Here is a 24529-nt window from a genome sequence, read left to right on the forward strand (position 1 = left end):
ACCTAGCGAACAGAAGGAATTGTAGTTTTTATTTGTTTTCTCTTCTGAAGTTTTAATTTTTTCTGTACACATTTATTTAAGTGCCTGTTGTTGGCCTCTTGCGGTCATAATATAGCATGAAGCAGCAAATCCATTTGTACGGTAAGTTCAAAATAGGTGAGTAGCTATTTGGAGGAGTGACACCAAAATGGTCTCTGCAGGGGAAAGGAGGAGTCCCAAATATCTCTGAAGGAAGATATGTGATACTTTGTTCTCTTTATTGTAATGTAGTTTTCCGATCGTCCACGTGTTGTGCATGGGGAAAAAATGTTTCGTCTTGCCCATAGCGATCTGCATCCTGGCAATATTAAGACATGAACCCTCGAATTTTTATCCTGAATGAGAATTGTGAAGCCTAAAAGAAAGCTATTTGCTAAGTTTACAAAATTTTCAGAAAAAATAGCCTTCTTTTCTAAATTTTAGCTTGTATCAACAAGGAATAAGACGAAATTGCCAAAGCTCCAAATAAACATGCTTTGCTTGACTGGCTCAGAACATGGAATTACCTTTTCGAAAACCTGACAACAAAATTATGTATATGCCCTGGGTTTCTAGAAGCAATTCTAGAAAAGTCACAAAATTACCCCATTTAACCTCTTTGGGGAATGGTTTAAGGGATCTCTGAATTCTTGTCATCACCACAAAATGACGAAAATGTTGTCAAACTTATACCAAAATTGATGGAGAGGATGGGCAAGTGTCCTAGTTGACCTCTTTGACAGGAATGTGCGCAGGAAAATAGCGACGAAGACCACACTACCTTTCCATCATAAAAAAAACAAAACAAATAAGTATAACAGCAGGAAATTTATTCCATAAGACACTGGAATTCAAAACTTCAAATGAATATTTCGGCCTTATGTCCAAGGGTGTCCTCAGCATAGTACAAACGAAAATATAAAAGAAAAATGTACTTTAAAATATGACCACTAAAGCTAAAAAAAAAAATAAAACAGCTCTAGATCCTTACTTCATCAAAGTTCAATCAGGACCCTTTTTTCTAATTTTTTTCAAATTTCAAGGGGTGTTTTAATTTTTTTTTCTTTTTTTTTTTTTAGTTTTAATATCGTATGCCAATGTAAGTGTGTCCTTCAGATTTTAATTTGTGCTATGCTGAGGTTTCCTGTTTTCTTAGAGTCCTGGTTAAACTCCACTGAAGTAAGCTTGCTAGGGCTATTAAAAAAAAAAAAAAAAAGTTTTAAGGGTCGAATCTTAATGAAAGTTTCTCTTTTATATTTTCAGTTGTGCTATGCTGAGGACGACCCTTGAACATAGGGTCAAAAATATTTATTTAAAGTTTGGAATTCCACTGCCTTACAGAAAAAAATGTCTATTGTTCAACTTGTTATTTTTTGTTTACCTGGGCACGAAAGGGTCTCAGGGTCTTCTCCGGCCCAAAAAGAATAAAAAATCCTAAATTCTCTTTAATTTCTCTGCACTTTTTATCAAAACTTAACTAAACTTTATTTGTTTGTTAACCCCCCCCCACTCCTAACTGAAGTTTTATCATCAGCATCCTTCTCGAAAACATTTGGTACATGTTTTAAATTTTGGTTCAACTGATTCAACGAAGCTCAGCCAGGACTTTTTTTTTATTCTTAAAAAATTTCAAGGGCTGTTTGAATTTTTTAGTTTTAAGTCGTATGTTAATATAAGTTTGTACTTCAGCCTATGCTATGCTGAGAGCTTTTTTTTCTTTATTCTTCGTTGAAGTAAGTATGTTAGGGCTATTAGAAAAAAAAACAGTTACAAGGTTCGCATCTTAAAATAGTTTCTCTTGTATATTTTCAGTTGTGCTATGTTGAGGAGGATCCTTGGACATGGGTGTCGAAATATTTTTTTTTTAGTTAGAAATTCCGCTGTCTTACAGAAAAATCCTTATTGTTCTACTAGGTTATTTTTTGTTTACTTGTGCAGGAAGGGGTCTCTGGGCCTTCTCCACCTCCGAAAGAAAAATAAATTATGAATATTCTTTAATTTCTGAGCATATTGTATTACAATTTAACAAACTTTATTTGTTTTCTAGATCCCCCCCCCCAACTGAATTTTTATCACCAGCATCCTCAGAAAGATTTCTTCGCACGCCCCTGCCCTCTGAGGTTGCCTATGGCAGCCCCTCTCCGGAGGGGACAAAATGTTACCCTAAGTTCTTGCCAATAAAAGTAGTATACCATGTCCACCTCCGAGCACACACAATCCCCTATTCTTTTCTTCGTTAGTGGTTTAAGAACATGAAGAAGGTTTAACGGCGATTCCATAAATGCTGCCATCTACATAATTCAAGGTCAGAGATGTCGCTATTGTCAATTAAAGTCATAGATGGTGACATTTTTCTTTTCAAACAATGTTTTTAGCTTCTAAGTAGTTTTCCATTGATTTTATGAAATCTATGTTTGATATGGGGACCGAACATGAGAATCATTATTTCCTATGGTAAAAGAAAGACACATCACTCGGCTAATCTAGGAAGTGATTGATGAAATTATGTTCTCATATATGCATTCTAGGCAATCTCTGTATTGTCTCCGGGACGCTGACCAACTTGTGTTAAGCGTCACTACATCGTAACAAGTTATTTGTGCAATCGACTTTTCAATTGGACATTTGTTTCTGGGCAATTTTTTTGGTATGATTCCGAGAATATGCAAGCCATGGTGATTTAAGATGCTTGCTTGACAGACATGTTCTTTTGATGGTTCATGAAACTTGTTTCGAGCAAAAAATTGTAATGACCACAATCTGCAGGTATCATTTCCGTGATATAATGGTCCAGAGTACATCTGTTTTCTATTAACAGGCTCGTGCATGAGTTTCGGCCCCCACATTCCCATCCTTGATCTTAGGTGTCCCTCCAGGCACAAAGTCCCCCTCCAAACCCTTAAGGGTCCCCCCCAAAAAAAATTAACTTCGAATTTTTTTAATTGGATTTTTTTAACTGAGATTTTTTCAAGTTCTTTTCTATGTCTTAGAAACACATTAAATATACTTATAACAAAAAAATCACTTCAAAAATACAAAATGGAGATGGTTTGAATATGTCAGTTGTGATTTTTCTATTAGGAAAATAATGTTTGTTGAGACATATTTTTCATTTCATTTTTATTGATGAACAAACTGAAATTTTTCAACTTTTATTCATGTCTCAAAATCACATTAAATATCCTTATAGCAAAAAAAATCACCTGTGATATTTTAAAAGTACAAAATGAAGATGATACTAAGTACGTCAGTCGTTATTTTCTCTATTTGAAAAATAATGTCTGTAGTGACAATTTTTATTTCTTTTGTGGGGGAAAAGAGTTTTTCGGAACTTTAACATAAACGAATTTTGAAACATTTTTTTATTCTAGGCCAATGAACGTTTCATTCTTTCCGTGAAAGTCCAAATTCCTTCAAGTCCTTTTTATAACCTCATGAAAGTGATATATGTATATAAACCATGATTTTTCCTTTTAGAAAAATAGCAAGAAAGTGTGTATTCATAAAGTTATTGTAGCATTGAATACTGACAAAGAAAAGTATTTTAATAATGAAACAAGCATTAATCAGAACTTACTCTGATCAGAAAGACACTCAGCTTATGACGAAGATGCTTAGCCTGGAAAGGGGGATTGAGGCTTTGTGGAATGAGAATTTGGAGCTTAAAGAAGAAAATACGGTTCTCAAAGTCGAAGTAGTTAATCTAAAAAAGTCTTGTCTTCAAGTTGAACTTGTTTCAAAAAGAGAGAATATTCTACTACACGGCATACCAGCTGTTCAAGGTGGTAACTCAGAAAATGCTACTCGTGAGTTTCTCGCTGAAATACGAGTCAGTAAGGCAAATCCAACGCCCTTCGTCGATTGCTATCGCTTGAATGGAAATAAACCATCAGGCTCTAATAACAGGGCAACGTCTAGGGCTACACAAAAAGCCGGGCCAGTTTTGGTGACTTTGGCTAATTTAGCAGATAAAGACGCTATTATCAAAAATTATGGTAAGCTGAAGGGATATGGAAAAAGTATCACTTCTGATCTCCCGCGTGAATTGACACGCCGTAGAAAAGAACTGCTATCTTTCGGCTATAATCTGCGTACATCATCTGACACTTCAACAAGAGTTGCTGAAACCCGAGTAATAACGAAAGGGATTAGCGTATGGATTGAAGCAAAAAAAGTCTTCAAAGAATAAGAATTGGTTGCGAATTGAGGACTCGTGGTTGGATCCCCTTAGATTATCTAGTTATGCAACCTCTGTTGTTCCCTCCCCCGCTGTGATAGTCGGAGATGATGAGTAATATGTGTGATTTGTTCCTTTTTTAGTGATTTGCTTGATGTTTGTTAGTTGTTTTTTTTTCCTTTCGTAAGTTATAATATATAAATTTTTCTCCTGGATTGGGAGATTTAGTTATGTTTTTGTTGTTTTTCATTTTGTATACAAGTTTTTCTCTTATTCAAGTTTTCTGTTTTTGGCCTTTATTTTTTCAGTTTCAGTTTCTTTTTTCTCCAGAAATGAGTTCATCGTTCTGTTTGCCTAGTTGCTGTCCACATGTCATTGTTATGAAGATGCCAAGGTGGGTGGTGAGTGGCACATGATGGATCATAGTTTGTACGTTTTTTGAATTTGTCTGGCTCTAGTTTGGGTTCCATCTCTTCCTTGTCTGAGCGACTATTTAATCTTCAAAATAACCCAATTGATGTTCTTAGTTTGATAAATAATTCAGTAGGTCAGTCTAACAAATCACCATCAAATCCCCATTTTTCAGTCATTAGTAAATACGTATCAGATTTAGATCGAGTATCCAAACGACATGGTAGATTCTCTACACTTCAGCTTAATGTTCAAGGTCTTTGTTCTTCGTTTGATGAGTTGAAAAAATAGTGCGTAGTGGGCACCCTGATTTGGATATGAACTGGATATGAATGTTACATAAAAATCATTAGCCATTGTGAATATCTCCAACGGCAATCCAAGAACCAAAATCAGAGTTGTATTTTAGCCAACAAAGAGGCAACTGTCTCTTACCCTTGCGAGTTTGACTCTTTAATATCTTTTCAATTTGATATATTTGATTGGTTTTAACTTTTTGTAATTCATGATCATAAAAGCCACCAGGAATCTTCTCATCTTTCATGTCATGTAGACGATACTTTACAAGTTTAGTGTTATGAATTTTGACACTTTCAAAAGTTCAGAGGATTACAAGTAGTTCCCCTTTATAAAAATATTGCTTGTTCAATTGATTCAAACTGTAATACCAGCAATAAAATTTCTCTTCACAACATTTTTTATTGGAATATTGTTTAAGAAAAGATGTCAAGTGTAGTATTACTGTGATGTACTTCTAGTGGACTATGCTTTGACAGCGATCAGTGGGGCGATCGATTGACAGCGATGATTTGACAGCGTTGATTGTAAACCAATATGATTTTATCTAAATCTTGAATAAAAGCAGCAGTACTTTTCAATGTACAAGTTCTTGAAATTAGAAGTCGCATTGTTCTTATCAAACGTTCAGCCAATGTAGTCTTTATCAGAATATCACTATGATAGAGTATTGTATTACATTTCAATAACACTTTTTTTGTATCTGAATCAACAAATTCACTACCTCGGTGAATTTGTTTATATGAATATATAAACAAGATAGATTAATCTTCAGTTAATTAGTTCAAAGATAAATTAAAGTGCACAAGCAACTTCATCGCCTCTCTTTGAACGCAATGTAATAGCATATGCATAGTGACTAAAAACACAGATTGCAAGTATACTTGTACTTGTAGTAAAGTATGCTTTTATGGCCTATTACGAAGTCTTTGAATCTCGTCTAGATTCAAAAGATATGCTTGTAATCTATGCAAGGGCAAAAAGGCTTTAGTTTCTCGATAATTATTACCGTGTACTCCTTGATTTCGATAGAGAGTGTAGCTGGGTTCATTCTGTAAATACTCTGTCGCCAAATTCTTTTCAATTTCATTAGGGGAGTATTCATGACTCATAGACACGTTTCAAAACTTGTGCCGTTTCGAACGTAAACGTGGTGGGAAGTGTCTACTACTCTTTTACATACTAAATGTGGTGGAAAGACACTTTCGTTTAATACCTTTTAAATCATCCCACTTGGTATACCCTACCTTTTAAATACCCACCTTTTAAATACCCATCCCACCTCTTAAATACCCACTTGGTATTTCTCCAAATTCCCTTAATCGTTTGAAAAAGTGTTTATTCCCAATAAGACTTTTGGGAAGTTTGAGGACTTTGAAACTTAATACAAATTACGTCTTATACGAAACGAAACTAAAGACAAATTAAGTCTTATGCGATTTGTAATCAAATCTAATACCAAGTAAATTAAATTTTAACTCTTGCCATGGATTATAACTTCATTTGTTCTGTCGTAAACTTGCACATGTTCATCTTCGGCAAGATCAGTTAAGAGTCTTTTACTTTACTCACGATACAAACGACGCATTAAGTCTGCAGTATTTGATGTAACTTTAGATCAATATTCTTGTTTTGGCATTTTCATAGTTTCAGAATTTTCAGAAGTTGGAGGTTGATCAAAGAAATTGACAATGAGCGGTTTTTCACGGTAGGGTTATACTTATCGACACGTCGAAGGACATTTTGAAGCAAAATTAATTTTCATCGTCGGCAATTGTATCTTTGTTAATAGATCTAATAGCCATTTTTATACCTCCAGGGACAATGGAATTCCTTGATTCCCCGATAGAATAGTAGCAGCTGATGCTCCTTTTTTCTGGGAAATAACGGGAAAGGCTTTGTTCCATAAAATCAAAAGTCTCAATAACAGTTCTCCGTATGGAAAACCGTGGAGACTTTGGTAGCACGAAATTGCTGGTAAGCATGGATATATATGGATCGTATAAGCACTATGCCCTTACTTGAGGGGGTGTCCCCCTGATGGTTTTCAAAAGGAAATCAAGACCTTAATGAGAGGCCTGAAGCTTTTTTAAAGAACATTCAAAGAAATCCAGGGTGTAAAGAAGCCCCTGAAGATTTCTTAAAGAACAACTACCGTAACCCTGATTTCGGGCAGTTCTTTTTTAAAGAAACTATTAGGTAAAACCCTAGGAAATCTTGATTTAGCGAGCCCCCTGAAGGTTTTTAAGAATTTTCTATTATGCGACAATCTTAGAAATTTTGAAGTAAACAAGCCCTAGAGGTTTTTTAAAGAACAATCTTAGAAATCCTGGTGTGCAAAGTCCCTATAGGTTTTTAAGGACTCTATTACGTAACAATCTTAGAAGTCCTGAAGTAAACAAGCCCTGGTCCTCATAGGTTTTTTAAAGAAACTATTAGGTAAAAACTAAAGAAATCCTGGTTTAGCGGGGACCTTGAAGGTCTTTTAAGGACTCTCTACTATGTAACAATCTTAGAAATCCTGGTTTGGTGGGACCTCTCGTAGGTTTTTTAAAGAATTAACACATTCGTCATTTAGAAAACATTCTCTATGATGTAACAAAGGAAAAGTAAGCATTTCCTATGACATAGTATGCACCTGCTAGCTGTCTTTGGAATAACGGGATAGGGCTACCGTGGAACCCAGGGATCGGAATGTTGTGAAATCTAGGCATAGGGATGTTGTTGAGAGCAGGGATAGGGATGTTGTTAAAATTAGGGATAGGGATGTTGTTAAAAGCTGGGATATAGATGTTTTTAAAATCAGGGATAGGGATATAGTGGAATCCAAGGGTATGTGTGTTGTTAAAACCATAGAGGTGATACTACTGGTATTTTCCTCAGGGTCTATTTTTGGGGGGTGGGGGTACTTTCCCCAGGGTTTATTTTCCGAGGGGGTACACTCCAGGGTGTAGAAAACACCTAGAACCATATACCGTAGCAGGATGCCAGGTTTCAGCAAATCCCTTTGAAATTGAGGGTTAATTTTTACGTTATGTCTTTTTGTAGGGAGGAGGGCCAAGACCCAATCTCTAATTTTTCTTTTATGGCAACGGCTACCATAGATGTTATCTATCCTAAACCAAATTTGATTATAAGTAGCAGCGAGTGTCCTGTATGTGCTATCCGGGGTTCCTACCCAGTCCATGCTCCATCTGAAAAGGAAGAAGGGGCCCCTAGATTTTTGTAATAGCAACATCTCCTGAAGCAATCACGGAAGTGACGGCTAATACCCTAGTTCCCTTTTCAAGAATATGGGGCCTAATTAAACGATGTAAATCGATGTCATCAAAATATTGACAAGAAAGTGACATTGAATCCTGACGAAACTTGGTTAGAAGTAAAATCTGATGCTATAGCTTGGCCTTTTAGGTATCCAATCACAATCAGACCTTTTCGGGGGGAAGTAGGTTAGGATTTCTTAATTGTTGTCGTCGGGAAATATAACAGAGCAGCAGTCAAATCTCAAAGGAACTTAATCAGAAGTGACTTTGATGCTAGTCTGCCTTTTTAGAGTCTTCGGCGGATTCCCTCCTCTTTTGGGGAGGAGAGGGTTTCTAATTTTCGGTCCCAAGACATTTTTCAGAATGGGATGTCAAATGCCAACTAAACTTTGTAAAAGGTAAGAAATACTGTGTTACTGTGCCTTTTGGTTGTCTAAACACAACTTAAACTGCGAATTGGAGAAGGGGTCCAAAAATTGCCGTCACTGTGAGATTTTCCAGAATGGGCTGTCGGGCCTCAGCCTACCTTTGTGATGAGTAAGAGTAAATTTACTAGTTATGGTCCTTTGGGCGTCTACACCTGATCCAGCTTTTTTGCGTTGGCGGGAGGGGGTGGCATGGCTCTACTCTTTTCATCACGACATATACAAGGATGAGTAATCTATCTATCTATCTATATATATACAAATAAGTTGTCTGTCTGTGGATCTGTGGATCAGGTGACGTCATGTTTCTGTGTCGGCTGACGTCATGAAATTAGTTGTCAGGTGACGTCATATTTCTGTGTCGGCTGACGTCATGAAATTAGTTGTCGTCATTTTTGCTTTGACGGTGACGTCATTCAAGTTATATAAGACATATGTTCACGTATAAATCTATTAATGTTTAAGTTTACAATGACTGATGAAGATGCTCAAAGAGTCTATGCCAAAAAACTTGCTGCTGATAGTTCCTCGGCACGCTTTCTTTTCTGACTTTCTCTATCAGCAGCAAGTTTTTTGGCATAGACTCTTTGAGCATCTTCATCAGTCATTGTAAACTTAAACATTAATAGATTTCTACGTGAACATATGTTTTATATAACTTGAATGACGTCACCGTCAAAGCAAAAATGACGGCAACTAATTTCATGACTTAATTTCAGAACTTAATTTCTGTGTTGACTGACGTCATGAAATTAGTTGTCGTCATTTTTGTTATGACGATTCTTAGTATATTGTATAACACATTAATTTGGTTAATAACATACCATTTAAAACACCAAAATGAACATGCTGGAGTAGTCACTCGGTGAGAGAGGGTGTCAGAACGGAGAATGAAGGTCCCAGGTTCAAATCCTGGTTAGGCTAAAAAAGGTAAAAATCTAAAAACTAAAAAAAAAACTGAAAAAACTAAAAAAGGCAAAAACTACAAAAAAAACTAAAAACTAATAAAAAAAAATTAAGAATAAAAATAAAAAAAAAATAAAAAAAGATAAAAACTAAAAAAAAAAGTAAAAAGAAAAAACGAAAAAAAACTAAAAAAGCTAAAAAAAAGGTAAAAACCAATAAAAAACTGAAAAGAAAAAAAGGAATAAAACTAAAAAATTTTCATCTAAAAAACTAAAAAAAACTAAAAAAGGTAAAAACTAAAAGAACTAAAAAGAAAAAAAAAACTAAAAAAAGGAAAAAAACTGAAAAATAAAGGAGAAAAAGAAAACTAAAAAAATATAAATAAAAATAAAAAAACTAAAAAGATAAAAACTTCAAAAAAAACTAAAAAGAAAAAAGAAAAAAACTAAAAAAACCTAAAAAAAGGTCAAAACCAATAAAAAAAACTAAAAGGAAAAAAAGGGAAAAAATTAAAAATTTATTTCATCATATACCAATTCAAAAACGAATGTATACCGGGATGACGACCGGGACACAGGGAATATAAATGACACAACTACAACGGGGACGCCGGGGGGCACAGGGGGATATAAATGACGACCGGGACACCGGGACACAAGGAATATAAATGACGCCCGGGACACTCAAAGAGAAATCAGAGACTGGGACACCGGGACACAAATGACGACCGGGACACAGGGAATATAAATGACGACCGGGACACAGGGACATAACTACAAAGGGGATGCCGGGGTGCACAGGGGGATATATAAATGACGATGGCTACTCAGGGAATGGTCGATTAGCAATCACCATCAACAAAGCTCAAGGGCAATCATTAGAATCATGAGGTATAGATCTGAATACGGATTGTTTTCCCATTGACCATTATATGTTGCATGTTCAAGAGTCGGTAAACCTGACAATCTATTTATATGCACAGACAATGGGACAGCAAAGAATGTTGTATATTCGCAAGTTTTACGTAGTTAAAAACATATATATATATATATATATATATATATATATATATATATATATATATATATATATATATATATATATATATATATATATATATATATATATATATATATATATATATATATATATATATATCACAGGTGGGACATAGGGACACAACTACAATGGCGCGTAACTAATATGGCGCGTAACGACTTACGCGCGCGGGGGGGCTTGGAGGGGGGGTTGCGAAGCGCCCCCACCAACTAGGTGTTGGGGTGGCGCGAAGCGCCACCCCAACAGCTAGTTAGATATAATTAAAAGTTGGTGGTAAGTAAGATTCAGTGTTCTAGGTTCAATTTGCCTAAATCTCGACCTTATACTATACCTGTGAGGAGAAATGAGTGATGTGTGATCTAAGTAACTATCCTTAGAACAACTACCAGAAAGGCTTCAGCAGAACTATGTGGAAAGTAAAAGATAACTGGCCTCAAAAGGTAAGCTTTTGGTGGCCTGCTATCTGCCAACAGAAATTTATTGACACTGACAAAACTTGATGAGGGTCAATAGATAGTTTGCTAGTTGTGCCTATCTGTAGTTAGGAATATTCTAACCGCTCAGGAGGGACGGGGTAAGGAGCACTTAAATCGTAGTGTTCAGGCATCCACTAAATGCGCTGTCGGATCTCATGCAAGCTTCGTTGGAAGGAGCTGTTAATGTCCTAGATCTGCCTTTTGTGTTGTGCCGGAATTGACTAAACCTCTGTGAGGATGGAAGAATTGAGGTCTCTAAATTGCTGTCATTAGCATATCCACCTTAAGAGGACATCCTAACCAAACAATGAGGTAATTAAGAGCAAGGTTCGTAATTTACCATTTTAAGACCTGTAACTGATGCAACACCTTAGAAGGGGTTAAAATTCCTTTCTAGTAGCTTAATTACTGGTTGGGGAGGGGAAAATCATTCTGCCCATCCCGACAAACAGCTAAAGCTATAATTTCGAATATATGAGCTCGATCGAGGGAAGGTCCATCCTCATGGATGGTCTCGATACGCACTCAGTGAGTTAACTCTGGAAATTCTTGTTAACTCTGGAAATCACGAGGTGATTTCCAGGCAATCTCGTTTATTCGGTCTTAGGTGAATCTAATATAGATTAGCCGACAGAGTTTTAGTTGTATCCTTAAGTAGTTTGAGCCCAATCCTATCGTATGTTTAATAAAAAAACAAGTTTTTTTCAACTGAAAGTAAGGAGCAGCATTAAAATTCAGAACGAACAGAAGAAGTTTGTCTCCTCCTCAACACGTCGCTCTTTACGCTTAAGTTTTTTAATACTTTTGACTCAAAAGCTTCTTGAAAAAAAAACTTTTTATTGTTGTCTCAGGAACGAAACTTGCGTCTCAGGAGTCGTTCTTAAGGAATTAGGGCAAAATTAAAAATGGCCCTGTAATCCGTTTCTTGCTTAAATTAAATATAAAAAAACAAGTCTTTTTAACTGAAAGTAAGGAGCGACATTAAAACTTAAAACGAACAGAACTTATTCCGTATATGAAAGGGGATGTCCCCTCCTCAACGCCCCGCTCTTTACGCAAAAGTTTTGTATTGTTTTAAAAAGTAGGGTTGTGAGAAAGTGTCAAACTTTAGCGTAAAAACAAGTCTTTTTAACTGAAAATAAGGAGCAACATTAAAACTTAAAACGAACTGAAATTATTCCGTATATGAGAGGGAAAGTCCCTCCCCCCTTTGAGGATGGATGTCCCTCCTCAACGCCCCGCTCTTTACGCAAAAGTTTTGTATTGCTTTAAAAAGTAGAGCTGTGAGAAAGAGTCAAACTTTAGCGTAAAGAGTGGGGCGATGAACTGGGTTCTACCGTGAAGTTTTGCAGAGTTTGGTATATCCTGCCCGAGTGTGATGACGTGTGGTGAAAAAAAAAGTGTAACGGATGATGGAGAGGGTTGACCTCTCCCATACAAAATGTTATTCTTGTGATTTTTTAAGCAACAGAATGATTAGAATTGGAAATATGGGAAGGTGGGGAAGATTTAAAACGTTACTGATAGGTCAGATTTTTAGAATTAGAGGGGAGATGTTAATTAAATTATTCACCACCAATAGAATAACTTATACGACTAATTATTAGGCCTAACTTTTCACAAAATTTTTCAAGAATTCCATATTTAAATTAATCATGAAACTTGGAGCATCAGATGTAGTGTTTTGCAAATCGGCCGATATTCGGCCAACAATTTGAGAGTTCGATGTTAAAAATGATCCAAGTTCTTTCTTCAATCCCCAAAAAATAACTGAAGTGAGTTATTGAAGTCAATTAACCATAAAGGAGGCCCTTGCTATCTGTCATAATTTTTAAAGGCTATTAGGATAAAAGCTATGAGGATAAGCGTGAATTCTAAAGCGGATATTCTTATGAAAGCTTCACGTGTTATGGATTCAGAGTATTTTATGACAGGAAGTTTAGCTTGGTTCACTTTGTTAGTGGCGCTTTACCTTACCTCACTTTACCTTACTAAACCTTACTCACAATTGAAAAAACTTCTTTTTTTTATTTAATTTCTGATCCTTTTTTAAATAATCCCAGGAAATCTGGCCCCACTTCCACGGAAAAACACCCTCCCCATGGATATATACTCTAGACAATTCAATCCCGGTGAAAATTTACATAGGACAATCATCCTTAACAACTCCACGCGGAAAATTGAGACAGAACAGAGAAAGCAACAAATATAAAAATAATTTTATATAGAAACTCTGACAAATTCTCCCAAAGTATAATTTCCTCTTAAAAGTTTAGCCCCTGGAAACTTTCTTCCCCATGGAAAGTTCCCCTGTGAAACAAAAAGAGGAGAAAATAAGTCTTCCCACCCTAAAATATATGCATGCTTCCCAACAACAAATCTATGCGTAAACAATGGACAATTTTTACAACTTAAAGACCTTTCCCTTGGGGCTCTGAAGGGGTCATGTTATATTCAAAGACATAATTATTGGGCCTTTCAACTATGATGAACAAAATGGCTATATCAAATTTTAATGGGACGATTTGGTGGAAAATAATGGGGGAGGGGGGCTAGTTACCCTCCAGTCTTTTTGGTCACTTGAAAATGGCACTAGAACATTTAATCTCCGTTTGAATAAACCCTCTCACAATATCGTAGGACCACTGGGTCGATACGACCATCTCTGGGGAAAAAAACAAATTAACACACATCCGTGATCTTTGTTCTGGCAAAAAAGACAAAATTCCACATTTTTGCAAATATAAGCTAGAAACCTCTAAAATAAGGTTCTCTAATATGCTAAATCTGATGATATGATTTTCATTAAGATTCCATACTGTTAGGGGTGTTTCCCCCTTTTTTGACAATAGGGTAAATTTTCTCAGGCTCGTAACCTTTGAGAGGTATTACTAAACTTAATGAAAAATATATATTTGAAATCAGCATAAAATTTGATTCTTTTGATGTATCTATTGGTAGCAAAATTTTGTTTTGTTAGAGTTTTGGCTATTTTTGAGCCGCGTCACTCCTTACTTACTGTTTGTTACCAAGAACTGCTTGATACAGGATTTGTAGCCATAAGCAAGCGCCATGAAATATTCTGAACTTCGCTCTACGCAGGGAATCTTTCAGGGCCCACGTATGCGCGATAAAATGGGAAAATTGCATATATAAAGATGCATAAAAGGTAGTCTTCAGTGATTCCGGAGTCTTTCTTGTTACTTCGTGCACATAAAACTTGTTTCTACAGCTGTCTAATTCCACGGTAAAACGAAATCAAATATAGAAACAGGGCTTCTTTTCACTAGAACTTTTGCATGAAATTTTCCAGGGAAACTTTTCCCTAGAAACAGGGCTGCATGTGATAGTCCTTGGATGCAACCAATTGGTCACTGTTACTACAACGCCCCGCTTAACCTTAGCACCAGAGGTCTTGTTCTGACTATACTCTTACGAATTCAGTACATTTGAAAGGCCAGGAAGGGAATTAGCCGGTTAAACTCTGATGGACACTAGGGAAATTCTTTACAAAAGCAGTATTTGTTTTTGAAATTCGGCTTTGGTGAATGCTTTAAAACGCTTTAACAATGAGAAACTTGTACCTGTGAGACTGGACTGGACTTTTTTTTTTTAGCTAATGGCCAAGAGATACATAAGATATTTATCTGCCAAATTTAAAGATGAAGCATTGCCTGCTTTCACTATAATGCAGCAATCATTTGTGGAAGGAATTCCCAGGATCTTCGGTATTTACCAATAATATTTACTCTGGTATTTACTATAAACAATGTCCAATGCTAAATAGAGCTCTATCAAACAAATACATATATAAGGCAGGCACATACACATGACTTTGATTTTGCTGTAGGAGGGGTGACAATCTAAAAGCGCCCGACTTAAAAAAAATACACTAACAAGTTAGCAAATTTTATGCAAAAAAAAATAAAAGGAGAATTTATGCTTATCTCGAAAATTTCCAGAAGCCTTCTCGCCCTATATATGTACCTACTGATGGTAAATTAAGCAAATATTCCTTTCCAAGTTCAAAAATTAGAAAGGAAATTTGGATAGTATACTTCCCCTGTTGCCAGGGATATACCCTTTTAGCACAAGACTGCACATAAATAACGCTCATTAAATTCAACTGCAATGGTACAACAATGAAATGGTCTCACTTTTGAGTGTCTAATAAAAGTGCACACATTTATTTATGAGGAAATTTTGTTGACCTAGGATTATAGGCTATAGCGAATCAATGAACTGGTTAATAACTGTGGTTAAACGACTCTTGAGACAACTCGTTAGGGATTATTGAATCAATTTTCTGATTAGTTTGGTGAATTGAACGAATTTTCTGTTACTGGTAAAGTGACATATTCAGTTACTGAGTAAACCCTTTTAATTTTCCCATTCTAGGAAATACTAACTTATTTTAATGATACAATACCTTTTATTTAGTCTGAAATCTTCCTCGTCCCTAGGTTAGTAATTAAATAAAAAAACAAGTTTTTTTTTTAACTGAAAGTAAGGAGCAAAATTAAAACTTAAAACGAACAGAAATTACTTCGTATATGAAAGGGGCTGCTTCCTCACCAAAATCCCGCTCTTGACGCTAAAGTTTGACTCTTTCTCTCAACTCTTCTTTTAAAAACTTTAGCGTAAAGAGCGGGATGTTGGTGAGGAAGCAGCCCCTTTCATATACGAAGTAATTTCTGTTCGTTTTAAGTTTTAATTTTGCTCCTTACTTTCAGTTAAAAAAAACTTGTTTTTTTTATTTAATTTCTGGACGTTTTTCAATCAATGCATGTTTTGATTTTGGCTCTCCGCAGAGGAATAATTAAAACGAAATTTGCATATTTATTATTTTTTTTTTTTTGCTAAATGACTTTCTCATAATTTTGATTGAATGATTTTGAGAAAAAGGAGTGGGGGAGGAAGCCTAGTTGCCCTCCGATTTTTTGGTTAATTAAGATAAAGGCAACTAGAACTTTCAATTTTTGACGAATCTTTTTTTTAGTAAAAGATATACGTAACTTATAAATTAGCTTACGTAAAGAAGTTTTGTATTCTCATGTTTTTATTACATATATGAGGGGGTTCGCCCCCTCGTCAGTACCTCGCTCTTTACACTAAAGCTTAGATTTTGTCCCAATTCATTAAGAATGACCCCTGAATCATCAAAGCCGTAAAATAAATAGTTGAAATTACTAAAAATACTTTAGCGTAAAGAGTGGGGTATTAGGAGGAGGTGAGCTCCTCATATGGGTAATAATTTCTGTTCGTTTTAAGTTTTAATGCTGCTCTTTACTTCCAGCTGAAAAAAACTTTTTCATATTTCTTTTTTCATTGTTTTTTTTTTTAATAATGCTAGTAAATCCTGCGCTCCCTTCATGGAAATTTTCTTCTACTATGACAAATTCCTCGATGGAAAGCTCCCTCAGCCTATCCCCCTATTATCAACCCCTCCCCCAACCAAAAAATCCTGCTGAAAACGCCTACACACTTCCCAATAACCATTACTATATGTAAGCACTGGTCAAATTTTGTAACTTGTAGCCCCTCCTCCAGGGACTGTGGGGGAGTAAGTCATCCCAAAGACATAGTTTTTATGGTTTTCGACTATGCTGAACAAAATGGCTATCTCAAAATTTTGATCCGTTGACTTTAGGAAAAAATGAGCGTGGGAGGGGGCCTAGATGCCCTCCAATTTTTTTGGTCACTTAAAAAGGGCACTAGAACTTTTCATTTCCGTTAGAATGTGCCCTCTTGCGACATTCTAGGACCACTTGGTCGATACGATGACCCCTGGGAAAAAAAAAAACAAAAAAAAACAAAAAACAAATAAACACGCACTCGTGATTTGTCTTCTGGCAAAAAATACAAAATTCCACATTTTTGTAGATAGGAGCTTGAAACTTCTACAGTAGGGTTCTCTGAGACGCTGAATCTGATGGTGTCATTTTCGTTAAGTTCCTACGACTTTTAGGGGGTGTTTTCCCCTATTTTCCTAAATAAGGCAAATTTTCTCAGGCTCGTAACTTTTGATGGGTAAGACTAAACTTGATGAAAATTATACATTTAAAATCAGCATTAAAATGCGATTCTTTTGATGTAGCTATTGATATTAAAATTCTATTTTTTAGAGTTTTGGTTACTATTGAGCCGGATCGCTCCTTACTACAGTTCGTTACCACGAACTGTTTGATCAGGGATTAATCCTGTGGGAGGGATGAACATATATATATATATATATATATATATATATATATATATATATATATATATATATATATATATATATATATATATATGTATATATATATATATATATATATATATATATATATATATATATATATATATATATATGTATATATATATATATATATCTATATATATAAAAATAAGTTGTCTGTCTGTGGATGTGTGGATGGATGTGTGGATGGATGTGTCAGGTGACGTCACCTGAAAAAACTGGATTAGGTGACGTCAAAACTGAAAAAACTAAAAAAAGGCAAAAACTACAAAAAAAACTAAAAACTAATAAAAAAAATAAAAAAGCTAAAAAACTAAAAAAACTATAAAGGTAAAAACCAATAAAAAACTAAAAAAAAAACTGAAAAAACTAAAAAAAGGCAAAAACTACAAAAAAAAACTAAAAACTAATAAAAAAAAGTAAAAAAGCTAAAAAACTAAAAAAACTAAAAAAACTAAAAAAAGGTAAAAAACTAAAAAAAATAAAAAATAAAAAAAAACTAAAAAAAAGGAAAAAACTGAAAAATAAGCTAAAATAAAGGTAAAAACCAATAAAAAACTAAAAAAAAAAAGGAAAAAACTAATAAATGACGACACTCAAAGAAAAAGCGACCAGGACAAAAAACTAAAAAAAAGGCAAAAACTACAAAAAAACTAAAAACTAATAAAAAAAATAAAAAAGCTAAAAAACTAAAAAAACTAAAAAAAGGTAAAAAACTAAAAAAACTAAAAACTAAAAAAAAACTAAAAAAGGTAAAAACTAAAAGAACTAAAAAAGAAAAAAATAAATGACGACACTCAAAGAGAAAGCGACCAGGACAAAAGGAATGTTCGATTAGCAATCAACAAAGCACCGGGACACAGGGAGTATAAATGACGACCAGGACACAAGTAAAAAAAAAAATTAACAAAACTAAAAAGAAGGTAAAAACTACAAAAAAACTAAAAAGAAAAAAAAACTAAAAACTAATAAAAAAACTAAAAAATCTAAAAATCTAAATAAACTAAAAAAGAAAAAAAAAGGAAAAAAATAAAGGAGAAAAACAAAACTAAAAAACGAATGTATATACAGACCGGTACACCGGGATACAAATGACGACCGGGACACAGGGAATATAAATAACGACCGGGACACAGGGACACAACTACAACGGGGACACCGGGGGAAACAGGGGGATATAAATGACGACCGGGACAAAAAAACTAAAAAGAAATAAAAACTAAAAACTAATAAAAAAAACTAAAAAATCTAAAAATCTAAATAAGCTAAAAAAGAAAAAAAAAGGAAAAAAATAAAGGAGAAAAACAAAACTAAAAAACGAATGTATATACAGACCGGGACACCGGGATACAAATGATGACCGGGACCCGGGACACAGGGAATATAAATGACGACCGGGACACAGGGACACAACTACAACGGGGACACCGGGGGAAACAGGGGGATAACCTGACAATCTATTTATATGCAAAGACAATGGGACAGCAAAGAATGTTGTATATTCGCAAGTTTTACGTAGTTAAAACCATATATATATATATATATATCTATATTCACAGGTGGGACATAGGGACACAACTACAATGGCGCGTAACTATTATGGCGCGTAACGACTTACGCGCGCGGGGGGGCTTGGGGGGGGCGCGAAGCGCCCCCACCAACTAGGTGTTGGGGTGGCGCGAAGCGCCACCCCAACAGCTAGTATATATATATATATATATATATATATATATATATATATATATATATATATATATATGTATATATATATATATATATATATTGTAGGAAATAATTCTATTTTTTTATGATTCTATGTTCCCTCCAAACAAAATTCATGTTCGAATATGTACTCTGAACCTCTTACCAGTCGTAAACCATATAAATGTTTAGAGGGGGCTTCTTTAAAACAGCCCAATCAGGCAAATTGTGTGAAATTGTAGGAAAATATACGGGAAAATTCCAATAACTCTAATATTTCAGCAATTTTTCTTAATGTGCAAAATACTCGTAAAGTATAGAAAATTTGAGGTTTTACATGCAGAATAAAAAAAACCTCCAAAGTTGGGATGCCAGAGGCCCGAGAACTCCCTCTCTGCTGGTGCTGCTAGAGAGAGGCTTTGATCCGTGTCCCTTCCAAAAGTGATGTAGTTGTGTCTCGAAACAACGCAAAAGATGTTTATCTTTTAAATTGACAAAAAAAAAACTAATTGTAGATGATTATTTGGTCAGTATGTACGAGATTCCAAAAATGTCATAGGGATATAGCCTTAATAATATATTTTTCTATAACTTCAGCGTAGGCATACGGTACAGATTCTAAATTAAATAGGTTATCTTCTCAGTCTGAAATTTACCTCTGAGTGTAATTGAGTGCATAATTTACGAAAATACTGTTTGAAATGATTTTAAGAGTGAACAATAATGGAAGAAAACATGATAAATCTGATTAGTGGATGCATCCCTTGCATCATAAAGTAAGAGTTTCATTGTTTTAGTGTTTTCTTTTGGTTTCCAAATATTCCTTGAGCGATGTATGGGATAATCAGGAGGGGGGTACATTAGCGAGGGAACTACTTATTATATTTTTCATATAGTATAACTCGTCCTGGCCGAGTTGGTTGGTGCGCTGGATTCGGGATCCTTTGTCTGAGAGGACGCGGGTTCAAATCCCGGTGTACCCAATTCTTCAGTTGGGACGGGGGTCAGTGGCGTGACTCTGTAAGCTTAGCCAGAGTCGACCCAGCTCTAAATGGTTACCTGGAGAAATCTGGGGAAGGTAAACAGGCAGGGTGTGCGCAAGCACAGGATGGCTGGCCCCCAACCCCCATTGCACTTCCTGGCTGAAGGGCCAAGAAACGGAGATCAGCATCACCGGTAGGGACTGTAAAGTCTAATGCCGTATCCTTTACCTTACCTTATAAGAAAAGAATCGAGTAGTGTACTCTTCTTGTCCCTATGTCAATTACGGAATACCATACATGTCGGCCAAAATATCTTCAAAATCATGTTTTTAGTCGGCCTATAATTGCGTACGTTATAAAAAATTCTTCTAGTCTCGACTTTCCAAAAACTGGTCACAGGAGGATTTAGACGAAGGTTTTTCAACCCGGGACTGGAAACACACCTTGGGGATACAGAAAAAAATAATAAGGCATTTTTAGAAAGTATTTCTTTACAGTTTTCTAACATGGTATATGCGTAAAATAGGAATGTGGCAAGGATCATTTAGTCAAACAGTTCGTGGTAACGAACTGTAGTAAGGAGCGACCCGGCTCAATAGTAACAGAAACTCCAAAAAATGGAATTTTGATGCCAATAGATAAATCAAAAGAATCGCAATTCTACGCTGATTCTAAATATATAAGCTTCATCAAGTTTAGTTGTACTCATCAAAAGTTACGAGCCTGTGAAAATTCGCCTCATTTTAGAAAATAGGGGGAAACACCCTCTAAATTTCAAAGAGTCTTAACGAAATCACACCATCAGATTCAGCGTATCAGAGAACCCTAAAGGTGGAGTTTTTTATTTTTTCCCAGAAGACAGATCACGGACGCGTGTTTATTTGTTTTCTTTTTGTTCGTTTTTTTTTTCCAGGGGTAGTCGTATCGACCCAGTGGTCCTAGAATTTCGCGAGAGGGCTCATTTTAACGGAAATTAAAAGTTCTAGGGCCCTTTTTAAGTGACAAAAAAATCGAAGGGCACCTAGACCCTTCCCACGCTCATTTTTTCCCGAAGTCACTGGATCGAAATTTTTAGATAGCAATTTTGCTCAGCATAGTCGAAAAACCTAATAATTATGTCTTTCGGGACAACTTAATCCCCCAAAGTGCCCGGAGGAGGGGCTGCAAATTACAAACTTTGACCATTGTTTGCATATAGTAATGGTTATTGGGACGAGTACAGACATTTTCAGGGGGACTTTTCCACGTTAAAGGGAGTGGGGGGAGGGGGGTTAAATGGGAGGATCTTTCCATGGAGGAATTTATCATGAGGGAAAAAATTTTATGAAAGGGCCGCAGGATTTTCTAGCATTATTTGAAAAATAACAATGAGACAATAAATTAAAAAAAAAATCAGGTGGAAGTAAGGAGCAGCATGAGAACCTAAAACAAACAGAAATTATTACGTATATAAGGGTGTTTGTCTCCTCCACAATACCTCACTCTTTACGCTAAAGTATTTTTAGTAATTTCAACTATTTATTCTACGGCCGTTGTGATTCAGGGGTTATTCTTAAGGAATTGGGACCAAACTGAAGCTTAATTGTAAAAAGTGAAGTATTGACGAGGGGGAAAACCCCTTCATATACGTAATAAAAATATACAAGTATAGAATTTCATTACTTAAGTTAATTCGTAAGTTACGTGTATTTATTACTAATAAAAACCTTCGTAAAAAAAGAAGTTATAGTTACCTTTTTAAGTAACCAAAAATTGAGGCGGAACTAGGCCTCCTCCCCAGTCCCTTTTTATCAAAATGTGTCCGATCAAAACTATGAGAAAGCCATTTAGCCAAAAATAATTAATATGCAAATTTCGTTTTAGTTATTCATTTACGGTGAGCCAAAATCAAAACATACATTAATTAAAAAACACACAGAAATTAAATAAAAAAAACAAGTTTTTTAAGTGCAAGTAAGGAGCGACATTAAAACTTGAAACAAACAGAAATCATTCCGTATATGAAAGGGTTTGTCTCCTCCTCGACGCCTCGCTCTTTAAGCTAAAGTTTTTTATTGTTTTAAAAAGTAGAGTTGTGAGAAAGAGTCAAACTTTAGCGTAAAGAGCGGGGCAGTGAGGAGGGAACAGCCCCTTTCGAATACGGAATAATTTCTGTTCGTTATAAGTTTTAATGTCGCTCCTTACCTTCAGTTGAAAAACCTGTTTTCTTTTATTTAATCTATACTGAAGGGGATGCAAAATCATTTTATGAGATGTGAGCCTGAATAAATAACTTTTTCCAATTTTTTCTCGATGCATTAAGAAAATTTTATATTTTTAGTTGTGCTTTTCAGCAACTTCGTAAAAAAGCAATAGTTTTGTCCTTGAGGTTTAAGATTATACATCGTTTGAATGGGGTTTCAACAGAGTACAACCTACGTCCTTTCCTTATTTATCTAAAATAAAATCAAAGCAGGATAAAACTACATACATCTTGTGTAATCTCGTAGGATTTCAGTCAATTTTAGCAGGTGACACGGGTGAGCGACAAGAGAAAGACTGACAAGGCTGCAGGCACAGAGATAGAACTGAAGTCAAACTTAGAGGCTACTTGAGAGGTAGCATCACAGCCATCGCAAACAGAGTAGCCTACTTTGCAAAAGAAGATATTTCCTGTATCTAAAACAGATTCAATTTTGGATGGGTTTATTGACAAAACAAAAATAAATAAATCTCACATAATTAAAAACATCTCAGTCCATTCCTGGATGCCAAGAACCATAATATTTTCGTTTTTAAACATAAATACTCAATGGTCATAAAATCAGTCACGATCATACCTCTCATAAATCAATAAATTTAACCAAGTATTCTCCTGTTCCTTGCCCTAGAGAAAACCACCCTGTCATAATAATAATAACAATAATAATATTAATAATAATAATAATAATAATAATAATAATAATAATAATAATAATAATAATAATAATAATAAAAATGTGAAACTGAATTTGAAACTGAATATGAAACAGAGGATGTCTTCCGATTTTTGTTTGAGGGACGGTACAACAGCTAAATTGGTAAAAATGAAGCTAAAACCAAAAAAATAAGCTTTGGAACGTTTTATTTTTATGTAATCACCACCACCTCTCCACCCAGAACACTGAATTTTCGCAAACTTGGAAAATACATTTACCAATAGATTAAAACTTCCCGGAATGTGTCTACAGTGCAAATCAGGATTCGTGGGTCCTAAATCTGGAGATTTTGTTTTCGCAAGGAGTCCGGGAGATATCTCGGGAATTGCTTTGCCAAGATTCAAGACACTCCTCTGAGTGGTAATCAAACAGTTCGTGGTAACGAACTGTAGTAAGGAGCGACCCGGCTCAATAGTAACCGAAACTCTAAAAAATGGAATTATTTTGATAACAATAGTTAAATCAAAAGAATCGCGTTTTAATGCTGATTTTAAATATGTAAGTTTCATCAAGATTAGTCGTACTCATCAGAAGTTACGAGCCTGAGAAAATTTGCCTCATTTTAGAAAATAGGGGAAAACACCCCATAAAAGTCATACGATCTTAACGAAAATCACACCATCAGATTCAGCGTATCAGAAAACCCTGTTGTAGAAGTGTTAAGCTTCTATCTACAAAAATGTGGAATTTCGCATTTTTTTTTGCCAGATGACAAATCACGGATGCGTGTTTATTTGTTTTTTTGTTTTGTTTTTTTTCCCAGGGGTTATCGTATCGATTCAGTGGTCCTAGAATGTCGCAAAAGGGCTCATTCTAACGGAAATTAAAAGTTCTAGTGCCCTTTTTAAGTGACCAAAAAAATTGGAGGGCACCTAGGCCCCCTCCCACGCTCATTTTTTCCCCAAAGTCACCGGATCAAAATTCTGATATAGCCATTCTATTCATCCTAGTCGAAAAACTTAATAACTATGTGTTTTGGGACGATTTACTCCCCTGCAGTCCCCGTGGGAGGGGCTGCAAGTTACAAACTTTGACCTGTTTTTACATATAGTAATGGCTACTGAGAAGTGTACAGACTTTTTCAGGGGGATTTTTTTGGTTTGGGGGGAGAGTTGAAGGAGGGAGGTTACGTGGGAGGATCTTTCCATGGAGGAACTTCTCATGGGGGAAGAGACTTTCAATGGAGAGGGGCGTAGGATTTTCTAGCATTATTTAAAAAAAAACAATGAAAAATAAATATGAATAGTTTTTTCTACTGAAAGTGAGGAGCAGCATTAAAACTTAAAACGAACAGAAATTATTACGCATATGAGGGGTTTACTTCCTCGTAATACCTTGCTCTTTACGCTAAAGTATTTTAGTAGTTTCAACTATTTATTCTACGGCCTTTGCGATTTAGGGGTCATTCTTAAGGAATTGGGACAAAATTTAAGCTTTAGTGTAAAGAGCGAGGTAGCGACGAGGGGTGAGCCCCCTCATATACGCAGTAAAAACCTACGAATATAGAAGTTCGCTACGTAAGTTAGTTCGTAAGTTACGTATATTTTTTACCTATGAAAATGTTCGTAAAAAATTAAAAGTTATATTTGCCTTTTTAAGTAATCAAAAATTGGAGGGC

The 24529-nt window shown here is 35.3% G+C and overlaps 1 protein-coding gene across 1 annotated transcript in view; it reads right to left on the minus strand.

Moving 5' to 3' along the window:
* Window positions 1–22553, minus strand: part of LOC136029566 (protein C-ets-1-like) — a 148012-nt gene extending 125459 nt beyond the window's left edge. The window contains exon 1 of the mRNA XM_065708055.1: window positions 22425–22553. The gene's annotated coding sequence lies outside the window, so the exon portion shown is untranslated. The remainder of the gene's footprint in view (window positions 1–22424) is intronic.
* Between the last annotated feature and the right edge of the window lie 1976 nt (window positions 22554–24529).

The sequence above is a fragment of the Artemia franciscana genome, chromosome 7 (assembly GCF_032884065.1).
Source record: "Artemia franciscana chromosome 7, ASM3288406v1, whole genome shotgun sequence".
NCBI classification, from domain to species: Eukaryota; Metazoa; Arthropoda; class Branchiopoda; order Anostraca; family Artemiidae; genus Artemia; species Artemia franciscana.